At 38.8% G+C, this 11446-nt stretch overlaps 1 long non-coding RNA gene across 3 annotated transcripts in view; it reads left to right on the top strand.

The window, feature by feature from the left end:
• The first annotated feature begins 2070 nt into the window (after nt 1-2070).
• Nucleotides 2071-11446, top strand: part of LOC140895726 (uncharacterized) — a 29642-nt gene continuing 20266 nt past the window's right edge. For all 3 annotated transcript variants that reach the window (XR_012154328.1, XR_012154329.1, XR_012154327.1), the window contains exon 1: nt 2071-2823. This is a non-coding gene — a long non-coding RNA (uncharacterized lncRNA). The remainder of the gene's footprint in view (nt 2824-11446) is intronic.

Raw genomic sequence — 11446 nt, 5'->3', positions numbered from 1 at the left:
AATGTTTTGTAAGCCACTAAATAGAGCAATCAGCTATTATAGTCATGTAGAATGCAGGAATAAATGTCTTTTTTTCTTTAATTCTGTTCCCTAGTTATCTATTTCAAAAGCATAGTCACCACTTACACAAAGTTAATGACTGTTGCTTGAAATCTTTCTTGGAGCATATGGCAAATGGATGCACAATTTACTAGAACTGTGTTTTCCCATTTTTACACATTAGACAAGATCATGTCATTAGCACTTTGCTTTCTATTATAGGTTAATCATGCAGGGTAGCAGAAATACAATGTTAACATTGCCTTATGTCTTATGATTTTTCATTAATACTTAAAACATTGCAGGTTCAGTCTGAAGTCCTTAATGAGGCAAAATTAGTTGGCTTGATTGGTCTTTGTTAAATACATTAAAATGCATGTGCTAAATATTGTATATTCAGTCAAAAACATGACTTGGACTATTGGAAATGAAAGTTTCCATATTTCATTACTAGGTTACTTATTTGGATCTATTACAGGTCAGTAGGAATCAAAAGTAAGTTTATACCCTTATGAGCTGGTGGTCTTAGTTTAGTTTTCAGTAGACATGTTGGCATCATACAAAAAGCATCATCATAACTAGAAACAGCTATTCTCAGCACATAGGATAAGTATGGAATGAGTGTAAGAGTACAAGTACCCTCTCACCCCTAAAGGTGGCCCCTGTGGGTTGGAAATGAGACTAATGGGACAACCTTCTGCAGAAGATTTTTTGGCCACTTCCTGAAGTAGGCCTGCTCATGGACAAATTGGAGACTTCAGTTTCTAGTGCCAACTGTAAGATGTACAAAGAAAGCTGAAGGAAGTTTATCAAGTCTCCTAATAGCCCAGCTTGGAATTACTTGCTCTTTGGCTTGTCTGATACAATTAGTGCCTAGAAATCAAGAGGACCACATTTTGAGAGCTTATCTGCAATAATATGCAGTAGGAGACTCGCCCATGCTGTCTAGCAGTTATAGGTAGTGCTGTTGTAGTTGCGTTTGTCCCAGCACATTATAGAGACAAGATAGTGTGGTAATATCTTTTACTAGACCAACTTCTGTTGGTGAGAGACACAAGCTTTCTCGCTTAAATGGAGCTCTTCTTCTGCACTGCTGGGAAATGTACTCAAAGCATCACAGCTAAATACAAGGTGGAACAGATTGTTTAGCATACATAGTTAACAATGTATTTCAATGAACCATTCAAGGTGAAGGGGCCTGTTAACACTACTCCAATCACGGGACAAAGGTCGGGGGGTGGCAGGTGGGGAGGAGAAAGCTGGTGGGGGACATTTGAGTGGTTTATACATTGTTGTAATAAGCCATAAATCCAGTGTCTCTATTCAGTCAATGATTTTTTCAGTATCTAGCAAAGTTATGAATTTAAGCTCCTAGGCTCATCTTTTGAAGGTGTTGTGCAGGTTTCCTTTGAGGATGAGGACTGAGACATCAGATATAGAATGATTGCTTTCTGAAAAGTATTCACACACAGATTATATGATGTTTTGTCTTTTATCATTTTTCTGGGTTAGTAACTTTTCTAGATACTAAAACCAAGGTCTCTCTCACCAACAGAAGTTGGGCCAGTACTTGTCTAGTCTTGCACCTTGTCTAGTCAAGCAGTGGGCAGACACAACACTGTCAGTCAGTCTGAGTTCTAAATTCAATTTAGAAAATAATGGAATTGATCATCATTTCTCTAACAGATGAAATCTGAGGAGATAGAGAAACTGTTATCCTGCAGCATCCTTAATAATGGACAAGGAAAAAGACATGACACAGGACCACTGCACCAGATACATGCCACTTTGTTTACTGGAAAACAAGAGAAGAGTGTGTGAGAGTTTGTTTTGTTTTTAAATCTGTTGAAATGTTCTTCATTTGTGATGTATTTAGCACAGGGGGTCAGTTTGACCGAGTAGCCTTTTTGAAAACATCATGTGATATCAAGCCTTTCAGAGTTGTAGAGGCAACCAGAGCACATGAGATCTCTTAAAGGCTGTGACACTTAAAGTTTTAAGGTCCAATTGTTACTTTCTGTATGAGGATTTCTGTATGATTTTTAATTTTATATAGTTTAAAGATCCCAAAGTAATGTTAATTAGAAGGCCTTTCCTTTTTCCTTTCTCTGTGACCGGTTTGCAAGGCCAAACTGCTCAGCACATCCTGGGACAGAGTGTCTGTTCTCAGAAGAGATAAGACTTTTCAAAAACAACTGTTCCTCGGAACAGCACACAGAGACTCCCACCCTTCTCGCATTCTTTATCTTGCTTGTTATGTATGTTATATGGTAAGGGGACTAAGCAGTTTCGTTATACCCAAAGAGTTGTTAAAGTCAGAAGAGATATATGTTGAAATAAAGCTCGAGAATACATGTGAATGGATGTTGTGTGTAAATAGAAGATGAATGGTTAGGAGTAGCAGCCTAAGAGTTACAACTTCAGTATTGATTGGCTGAAGAATGCGCTAAGTGGAGATAACCGGATGACCCTTGGAGGGCAGACTGGAATCCACCCAGCAACCTCAAGGATGGGAGAACCGAAGAACAAGATAACACCTGGCAGCACAGAGCCATCAGGAATGTGTCATCTGCTGATTGATTCAGCAACAGCATGGTGAAGCCACCTTCATAGCCTGGCATAGGAATAAACGCCTATAAAAACAGACCCTAAAGACTAAGGACTTTGAGTCTGGTTCTGCAACCACCCTCCAGGAGCATCGGATGCGCATCTGACAAAGACTTGGCTCCACCCTCATGCCCAAGTTACCTGGCCAGTAACTTAGCTTGAGCAACCTCTAGGCTGGTAACTATAACAACTTTGCAGAACTTGTATGTGTGGGAGTCAATAGGATGTAGTAAATATGACTGTTTACTTGCTTTGCCTCTTTTGGTATTTTGTGTGAGTACATGGGATAGAATGTTTATGATTACTTGTTTACTGTGCCTCTTTTTGTATTCACAATAAACGCGGCATTTTGTCTTATCCCCTTTCAAAAGATCCTGTTGGGTTTTATTTTATTGGTATAACACAATCTGGGGCCTCAAAATTTGAAAAACTCAAGTGTTGGTCCAGTCCTGAGCTAAAACAGCTCACTTGTTTTGTAGCTGTCTTCCAGCAGTTCTAGGAAGATGGGGGTGGGGAGTTTTTGTGGTATCTACTCTAACAGTATATTTTTATGCTAGATTTTTTTGTCATATTTATAAATGTCTCAGGGAGGTTGATATTGATTAAATCTTGTATCACAAAGTATGGTATAGTGTATTGACCAATTCTTGTAATTTGCTTGGTATGTTGCTTGCGTGCCAGTAGCTGGAGCAATCTGTTCCATCCCATTCTGTGTATGAACCATGATTCCCTGATCCCTACTCCAGAGTATCCAGTCATTACTAGTTTTGCCTGTCTGTGACTGCCCCTGTCTGTGACTGCCTATCAGTATGCCTCTGACTGTTCCCAATAATTTTTATTGTAGGAAGTATTACTCTATGCACCAGCTATTCACTGTCAAGGTTGGAAGTCTTAAGTTTTACTTCCTGTTTAATGTGGAAAGAATAGAGCTAAATTAATCTGGAGAAAAAGATGCACTGTCTACCTGCTGCAATGTCATCCAGATCCTAACTGTTTTGTTAGTGTCGCTCTTTGTTGCCCTGTCCATGTATACTGCAAGATGACATGTAACATAATGAATGGAACACTATTACACAGAGTTCTTAGTTCAGCAGCGAAGCAAAATTTCTACAACTTTAAGGTACAGACACCATTTATTAAATAGAAACCGTGGGTTTCCAAATGTCCCTTTCAGTGGGGTTTTCTAGAGAGTGGATAGGCGGCAGATATAAGACAGCTATACAATCCAACCTTAAACTTGTCTACCTAAAATTCCACATTTATCTGTGCACCATTTTCTTGAATGACGCTGGGATACATGTGTACAAATGCCCACTTACATACATACAGAAAACATACTCCTAAATGACTAGACAATCATCAGTCTAGATGATTACAATAGTCCCTTCTGACCTTGGACTCTATGAATACATTTTGTTGACACAGTTTAGATCAGTGGTGGGCAACCTGCGGCCTGCGGGCCACACATGGCCCGTCAAGGTAATCTGCTGGCTGGCCGTGAGACAGTTTGTTTACATTGACCGTCCATAGGCATGGCCACCCGCAGCTCACAGTGCCTGCGGTTTGCTGTTCCCGGCCAATGGGAGCTGCAGAAAGTGGCGCGGGCCACAGGGACGTGCTGGCCACGCTTCCCACAGTTCCCATTGGCCAGGAACAGCGAACTGCAGCCACTGGGAGCTGCGGGCAGCAGTGCCTGCAGACGGTCAATGTAAGCAAACTGTCTCGCGGCCCGCCAGCGGATAACTCTGATGGGCCATTGGTTGCCCACCACTGATTTAGATGGTCAGTGAGAGAAAATGCTACCTTTATAACCTTAAGTTTTTATATGGAGTTTGCCCCCCTCCTGAAAAACCAACTCCCTAGTAGTGTTTAACATGGGTGATTAAGCTAATTCCTGCTTCAGTTTATTGCTCCTGTTAGTTCTAAGATCTGATTTAGTATGCCATATCCCATGTCTTTTTTTTTATTAATTTATAGCCTCTAATATTTCTAAGTTTTGTATTTCAATTATCTAGATTTGGCCAAGCAGAACAGCTTTCACGCAGTTTATTTGAAGATCTGGGCCCCAAGCTAGCAATCAGAGCCTTAATTTGTACATCTAGCTGGTAGCTCGGTCCACTTCTCATTTTCATGGCCTGAGGGTTTTGACATTAGAAAATGCAAAAGGAGACTTCAGTGTGGTTTTCCATTAGTATTCTTTGCCCTGATATCTTATTTATACTCATAATAGTAGTAGCTTTGGCATAGGTCCAATGAAAAAATCTGAAGTAGAAAATGCAAATCAATCCTATTTAATAATTTTGAACACTGTAAACAAGCCAGCAAGTAACTATGCTATTTACCCAGGAATGTCAATGCCACTCAAAAGACTAGTGCTAATTTGATTATACTCTCGGAATACAAATGATTTTCTTGCCCTGTGGTAGTTACAGGATTTTGAAATGTAAAGCCTACTATAAATAGCTAATGATTAGGCTACTAGTTTTAAAATTTCTGTTGAAAGATATAACACTGATAAGAATCTGAACAACTCAGCTAATGGGATAACACCACCTTTTACATCAAGGCATTTGTTTGATTTCAGCTTGAGTTAGTAGTGGCTGAAAGCTCTCACTTTCTGATGGCTGTTAAGTGTCTTTGTGAATTGTTTGTGGTTTCACTCCAGTTCTCTAGTAGACAGGTGAAATAAAAACACAATGAGAACTGGTTGAACGTTTATTGGCTGCACAGAGTCTCCAGGGTTTGAATGGGCATGGGAACTCCCATTGACTTCAAAGAGACAAGGATTTCACTTCCTGTGTTTAGATTAAGTCCCTCCAGAGTCAGGGTATATGCATAACAATAGGGCACTATGCTGAAGCTTGCGCTGCAGCTGCCTGTACTGTCCATTTCTGAGTATAAAAACGCTTTCAATCTCAAGGACTCTTGATCTGGCACCAAACTGGTATTGATCTCGCATGGTGTAAATCAAAGGTAACTCTATTGAGGTCAGTGCAATGAAATCATTTTAAAACTAATGTGATTTGGAGTTAGGTACAGATTACATATCAGTAAATTAAGGATAAACGAAACATGAAAGAATGTTGTAACTAATAAGAACAAAAGAATGGCCATAGTGGTCAGATCAATGCTACATCGGGCACAATATCCTATCTTCTAACAGCAACCAGTGACAGAGGCTTTAGAAGGAATTAAGAGAAGAGAGCAAATTATTGAGTCATCCCGTCCCAGCTTCTAGAAGTCAGAGGTTTAGGTCCCTGACCATCTTGATTTAAGAGCCATTGATGGACCTAATCTCCTTGAACTTGTCTAACTGGATTAAAAAAAGAATTAAACTTTTTGTATTCACAACACCCTGACAACGAGTGCCACAGGTTGACTGTGTGAATAAGTGCTTCCTTTTGTTTGATTTAAACCTGCTGCCAATTTACAGTTTGTAATTCTGTTTTATATCTAAAGACTGTATTCATGATTAAATGGATAATACACACAACTAATTCCAAAGTGCTTGAATGCACTTCATTAATATATTACTTTTATTAGTTAGTCACTGCATAAATAGAATAGCTTTTTACAATCTAACTTTATTTTGCTTTTACGGTTATTAATATTATTGTACAGGAACTCAAATTATAGTTTCCTCTCAACTGTGGTAATCATATCATCAAAGATTTCATAAGGAGAATTACAAGGTAAGCCCATGACTCATCTTGGCTCAGTACTAAGCCCAGCATGCTGCTGGCACTTGACATAATCATAATGCAAAATATATTGCCACAGTGAGGAATTTTCAGCTATGTAAACAATTGGAAATGTTGTTCTGATGGGATTGATGTGCCAAAGGATGATTTTTTTTTCTCTCTCTCTCTCTTTCTCTCTCACACACTCACTAGCATCAAGGCCCAATGGCCATCTGAGGTATACACCTGAGATTGTAGAAAGGTCTCATTGCTTATTATTGGAGAGCACAGAGAGAAATATTATTGTAGTTTTCCCATTTATTTGTTCCCATGATGAGCCTACAATGTAATGTTCATGAAGATGTTCTTGTTCTGCAGGTTTCCTTTAACCATATTTCTTCACCATAGCTTTTGCTCTGATCGAATCCAATGGGCCCGATTCTGCTGTCTGTTACATTGATACAAATAAAATGTAATTCCAATGAAGTCAATAGAACTAAACTGTGGTAAAACTGGTATAAATGAGATCTGAATCAGGCCTAACATTTCTTACTGTGATCATTTCCATGCTATCAAAGCACTTAATTGTGATGAAAATAAATTATATTTATATACATATGGGAAGACTAAGGCTCCTTCATCTTGGATCTCCGTGGGAGAGTTCCTTTAACCTCTGTAATTTCTTGTGCTATAAATTTTAGAGAAAATGGCTACATCTCTGGCCAAGTTAAACCCTCTACTTCTATTGACAACATCTGAAATAAACATCCAGTTCCTGGAAGCAAGTTTCTTAAGTGAAGACCAGGGCCAAATCTTGTTCAACTCAGTGAGTCTTGACCTCAGTGGGACTACTTAAAAGTGTTTGGCCCATTTTCCCTATCCAGGAGATGGACATAATTTTCTATTTGTGTAAAATCAGATGCAAGCCATGTGAGCACTGGTGTATAGCTGGTACAACATACAGCCCCTGGGGCTGGTCTAATTCCATCATAAATCATCTTGTATATTTTATTTTAAAACCTGCAATCTTCCCATACAGTCAAAATAATTGTATTTGGATACATAGGAGAAATAATTGAATTAAAAACAATCTGTAAAAAGAACGAAGTTTGAAGTTTCCTTTATATCCTGCCTGTACAAGGTGTTAGTACATCAGTTTGCTGTAGCCTATTAGATTTGAAATACCAGCCTGTCCATCTTCACATGTACTGTGCATTAGATAGATAGTTTGATTACATTAATTCTTGAGACCCTATTCAACTTATAATTCTAATTAATGAACTTCCAAGATATATTTGTTTATCCCTTCTCTTTGATGTGCTTGATGCAAATAATTAATTCTAAGCTAAGTTAAACCCTTCAAGTGCAAGACATAAACAAATAACCCCTTTTAAATTTGCACTTCATATGCTACACTATATTCCTATGATATGGATACCTGAGGTTAAATACCTTAGCATATGAATAATTTGATTTTTAGTAATGATAGAATAAATCTATTGTAGCAGTCAGTTAGTAATTAAGTAAACATTTTTGTGTTCTTTCATATCTGTTCCACTGAAGTGGATATTTCATACTTGAAGTATCCAGAAGCCAGGGGCACTTGAGCATGCTGCAGAATTTACTGTGCAATAATCTTTTTTTAAAAGGCTTTGAGTTTTTATTTTAAATGAGTCAAATTAGATTTTCTGTATTCCTCAGAAAATACAAAAGTGAATTGTTTGGGTAAACAGAAGGGGTGGTGATAGAATGCTGTTGGAAGGTTAGAATGGTGTTAGAATGCTGTACTCAGATGCTTAGTATTTTACCTTCCCTTCGTTCTGGCTAATATAGGCCTGCTACAGCTTCAAAAAAGAAAGAAATATAGTGCGCTGAAACAAAACTGGGTATTCCATCCTTCGGTCTGATGCAGACTTGATAGATCACTGAAAGAACATACTAGTGCCCTGGTTCACCTCTACATGATTTCCCACCTTTCAGCACAAATCAGTCAGGTATCAATAAGGTCAGATTCACTTTAGCATTATGAAGTGTGGTTTATTGGTAAGAGTGCAGGACTGGAGGCTAGAACTTCTGAGTTCCATTTCCTGTTCAGTCGCTAACCTTGTACAGCCCTGAATAGTCTCTTATCCACTCAGTGCATTAGACCATGAATGCACTACAGCTTTCATTGGTATAACTTACATCGCTCAGGAGTGTGAATAAGCCACACCCTGAGTGACATAAGTTACACTGACCTAACCCGCAGTATAGACAGCACTATGTTGGTAGGAGAATTTCTCCCACTGACATAGCTATCTTTGTGCACACAGGGGCTGGAGTAATTAAATTGCCGGACAAGGTTCTGGGGCTATGAACTGCCAAGCCTAAAGGTGCTGCGACTTAATCTTGGCAAGTCCTGCCACAAAATAAGCACTGGAGGATGTGGTGTTTAAGAGGCTTCTCTACGAAAACCAATGAGAAATACATTAAAAAAGCATGTCTACAAATCTGCTAAGCATGCATTTTGTTATGTAATAATTGTATGCCCAGTTAAAACTTCTTGGTTGTCACAGTGTGACTATTGCCACAACGTACTTTTGTTTTGAAAACATGGGTTCCTTTCCATTTCAGAATAAGAAGGATCTCTATTAGCATTGACGTTTCAGGGCTGATGGTTAGAGCTGATCAATAAAAAGGGGGGAAATGGGAAATTTTATTCCATTTTCATTGTAGAAATTCTGATAAATTTGGATGGAAAATTGGAAAGTTTAGACTGGTTTTACTTATAACACAGTTAAGTTATTCTGCATCCATCCATCCAGGCAGGCAAAGACAGTAAAACACATACATGCTAGTCATTTTGTTATATTTAGTTAGAATCAATGCTATATTTAAAGTTCATTAGTAGCAGTTCATTAGTAGTATCACAAAATATGACTGATGTGCCATTACTTAAAACAAGATTTCAAATAAGTGTGGTAGTTGAGTTGGGGTTGGGTCTTTCTAGTTATCACCAGTAGTACCCTCTAAGGCTCTTTCAGACATTCCTGGCACAGTCTGCTACTTGTGTAGACGTACAGCTTATTCTCACCCTCACTTCAGCCATTGCCAGCTCTCTCTGATGCTCAGCGGACCTTTGTGGTCTTCTGACTGTTACCACTTTCTTTAGTTTTTGCCAGCTGTCCCTGGCACTTTCAATGATCCCTCTGAGGCTACTAGTAAACTAAACTGCTCCCCTTGCTACTGTAATTGGCTAATACACCTACAATTAAAATTTAATTGTATCTTGTGTTTAACACCATTTAATATAGCCATGAAGACATATATCAAGGGAAGGAATATCAACGGTTGTGCACCATGTTTCCCTGAAAAACAGGTTTTGGTGTGCACCTACAATAGTCCACCTATCGCCCCCTTAATCTATCTTTCCTCAGTTATGCTCTCCAGGGTAGCTAAGGAAATACTTGGAGGACATGGATACAGTCTTCCAGTAATTGATTGACATAGGCAGCATTTTTTCCAAAAAAAGTCATCTTTTTATTGTTGCAAACAATAATCCCATATACAGTATTAATTTAAAAACATAAATCCCTTATAACAGGTTAAAGAGCACCCGAACTGCAGTAACATACAGTTGAGATGATTCTAAGTGGATGTGCCCTGTTATAGGTGATCAGTCTGTCACAGGTTGCTGACAGCAATTCTTCAATGTACTTTAAATTTTACATATAAACATTCCCTCCACAACCAACACACACTCATACACCTTTATTAACCCAAACATACACATGTACACGTTGACAGTAGACTATATTATAATTATAACTGATGGGCTTACTCTATTTGCTGACTTCGCTGCCTGCGCACTCTGTCTCCCTCAGCTGCTACATTCCAGCAGGGCCTCCTCTGTTGCTGCGGCTGCTTCTTTTCATCCACTATCAGCTGTCCAACCTGATACTTACCATCAGCTCTGCTTCTCTTCCTATCTTCTTCTCTGCAGCAGCAGCTCCTAACCTCTCTCTCTCTCTCCCTCCCAGCAGCTCCTAACTCCCTCCCTTATACTGTTCTGTGAGAACTTTCTAGATGCTTATCCTTACTACACCTGTTCAGTGCCAACATTCCAAGCATTCCATTGGCTAACGTCAGGTCTACTTTAGCCTATCACTGTTTGTTATTTACCTCAGTGTTCTGATCTGTCAGTTGTTTACCACTTTCTTTCTCCTGCCTATTTTATGTGACCTTTAGCCTACATTCAGTGATGGAGTGACCTTTCCCCTACTTTTGACCATATTACCTGAAGCTTCCAGTGGTGTAGTGACTCCTCCTTATTCAATAGGGAGGTCAGAAATGCAAAATGGAGTCTGGGGAATTTTCCTGGTATCACACCACACCTATTACCTTATTGATTTGTAGACTCCATTATTGTTTTTGAACTTTGAAACGTAATGTCCTTGTCATTCCCGTTATGAGGCATTGACTAATTTAATTCTTAAGGAATCCTCAGCGTTATGGGCAGAAGACAGATCCACCTGGAAGTCTTCTTTCCTGAGACTTCATTGGAGACAACTCCATCTAGTTTGATGTGATGTAGCTGGTGTCTTCTACTTCAGACAAATAGGGAATGTTGACACAAGAATGGCTCCTTTATGTATTTAGTATGCAAACTATTTATTCCTTGTAAAGACAGTCTTTCAAAACAGCCTGTATTTTGAAACTAAGAAATATTGGAAAGAGAGAGGTGCTGTGGCCTGATAAGTTACAGAAACCTTATAAATAGGCAGCTGTACCATATAAAGCATCCAGGTTTTTTATATAACTATGTTATGCTATTCTATATGGTGTATTTATGAGTCAAACATCTGCTCAGTTCTGCACACCCCTTTCATATATTTGTTACAGTTGAACATGTTCTGGGGCTTCTTTATGTGCATGCCTCAACTTCAATATTGATACCGTACCTTATTGTGTATTGTTCTGCAACTGATCTGACATATCATTGCAAAAAAAGTCACACAAAGCAAAACTAGTGAATTTTGTTTCCTTGCACCAATATTATTGCATTGTTTTCATGCTGAGAAGGGGAAATGGAGTACCTGTTTAATAGACTCTGTGTTAAATGATATCTAATAATAATCTAA

Source organism: Lepidochelys kempii, chromosome 11 (assembly GCF_965140265.1).
Source record: "Lepidochelys kempii isolate rLepKem1 chromosome 11, rLepKem1.hap2, whole genome shotgun sequence".
Lineage (NCBI taxonomy): Eukaryota > Metazoa > Chordata > Testudines > Cheloniidae > Lepidochelys > Lepidochelys kempii.
This window is presented reverse-complemented; position numbering and strand designations above follow the sequence as displayed.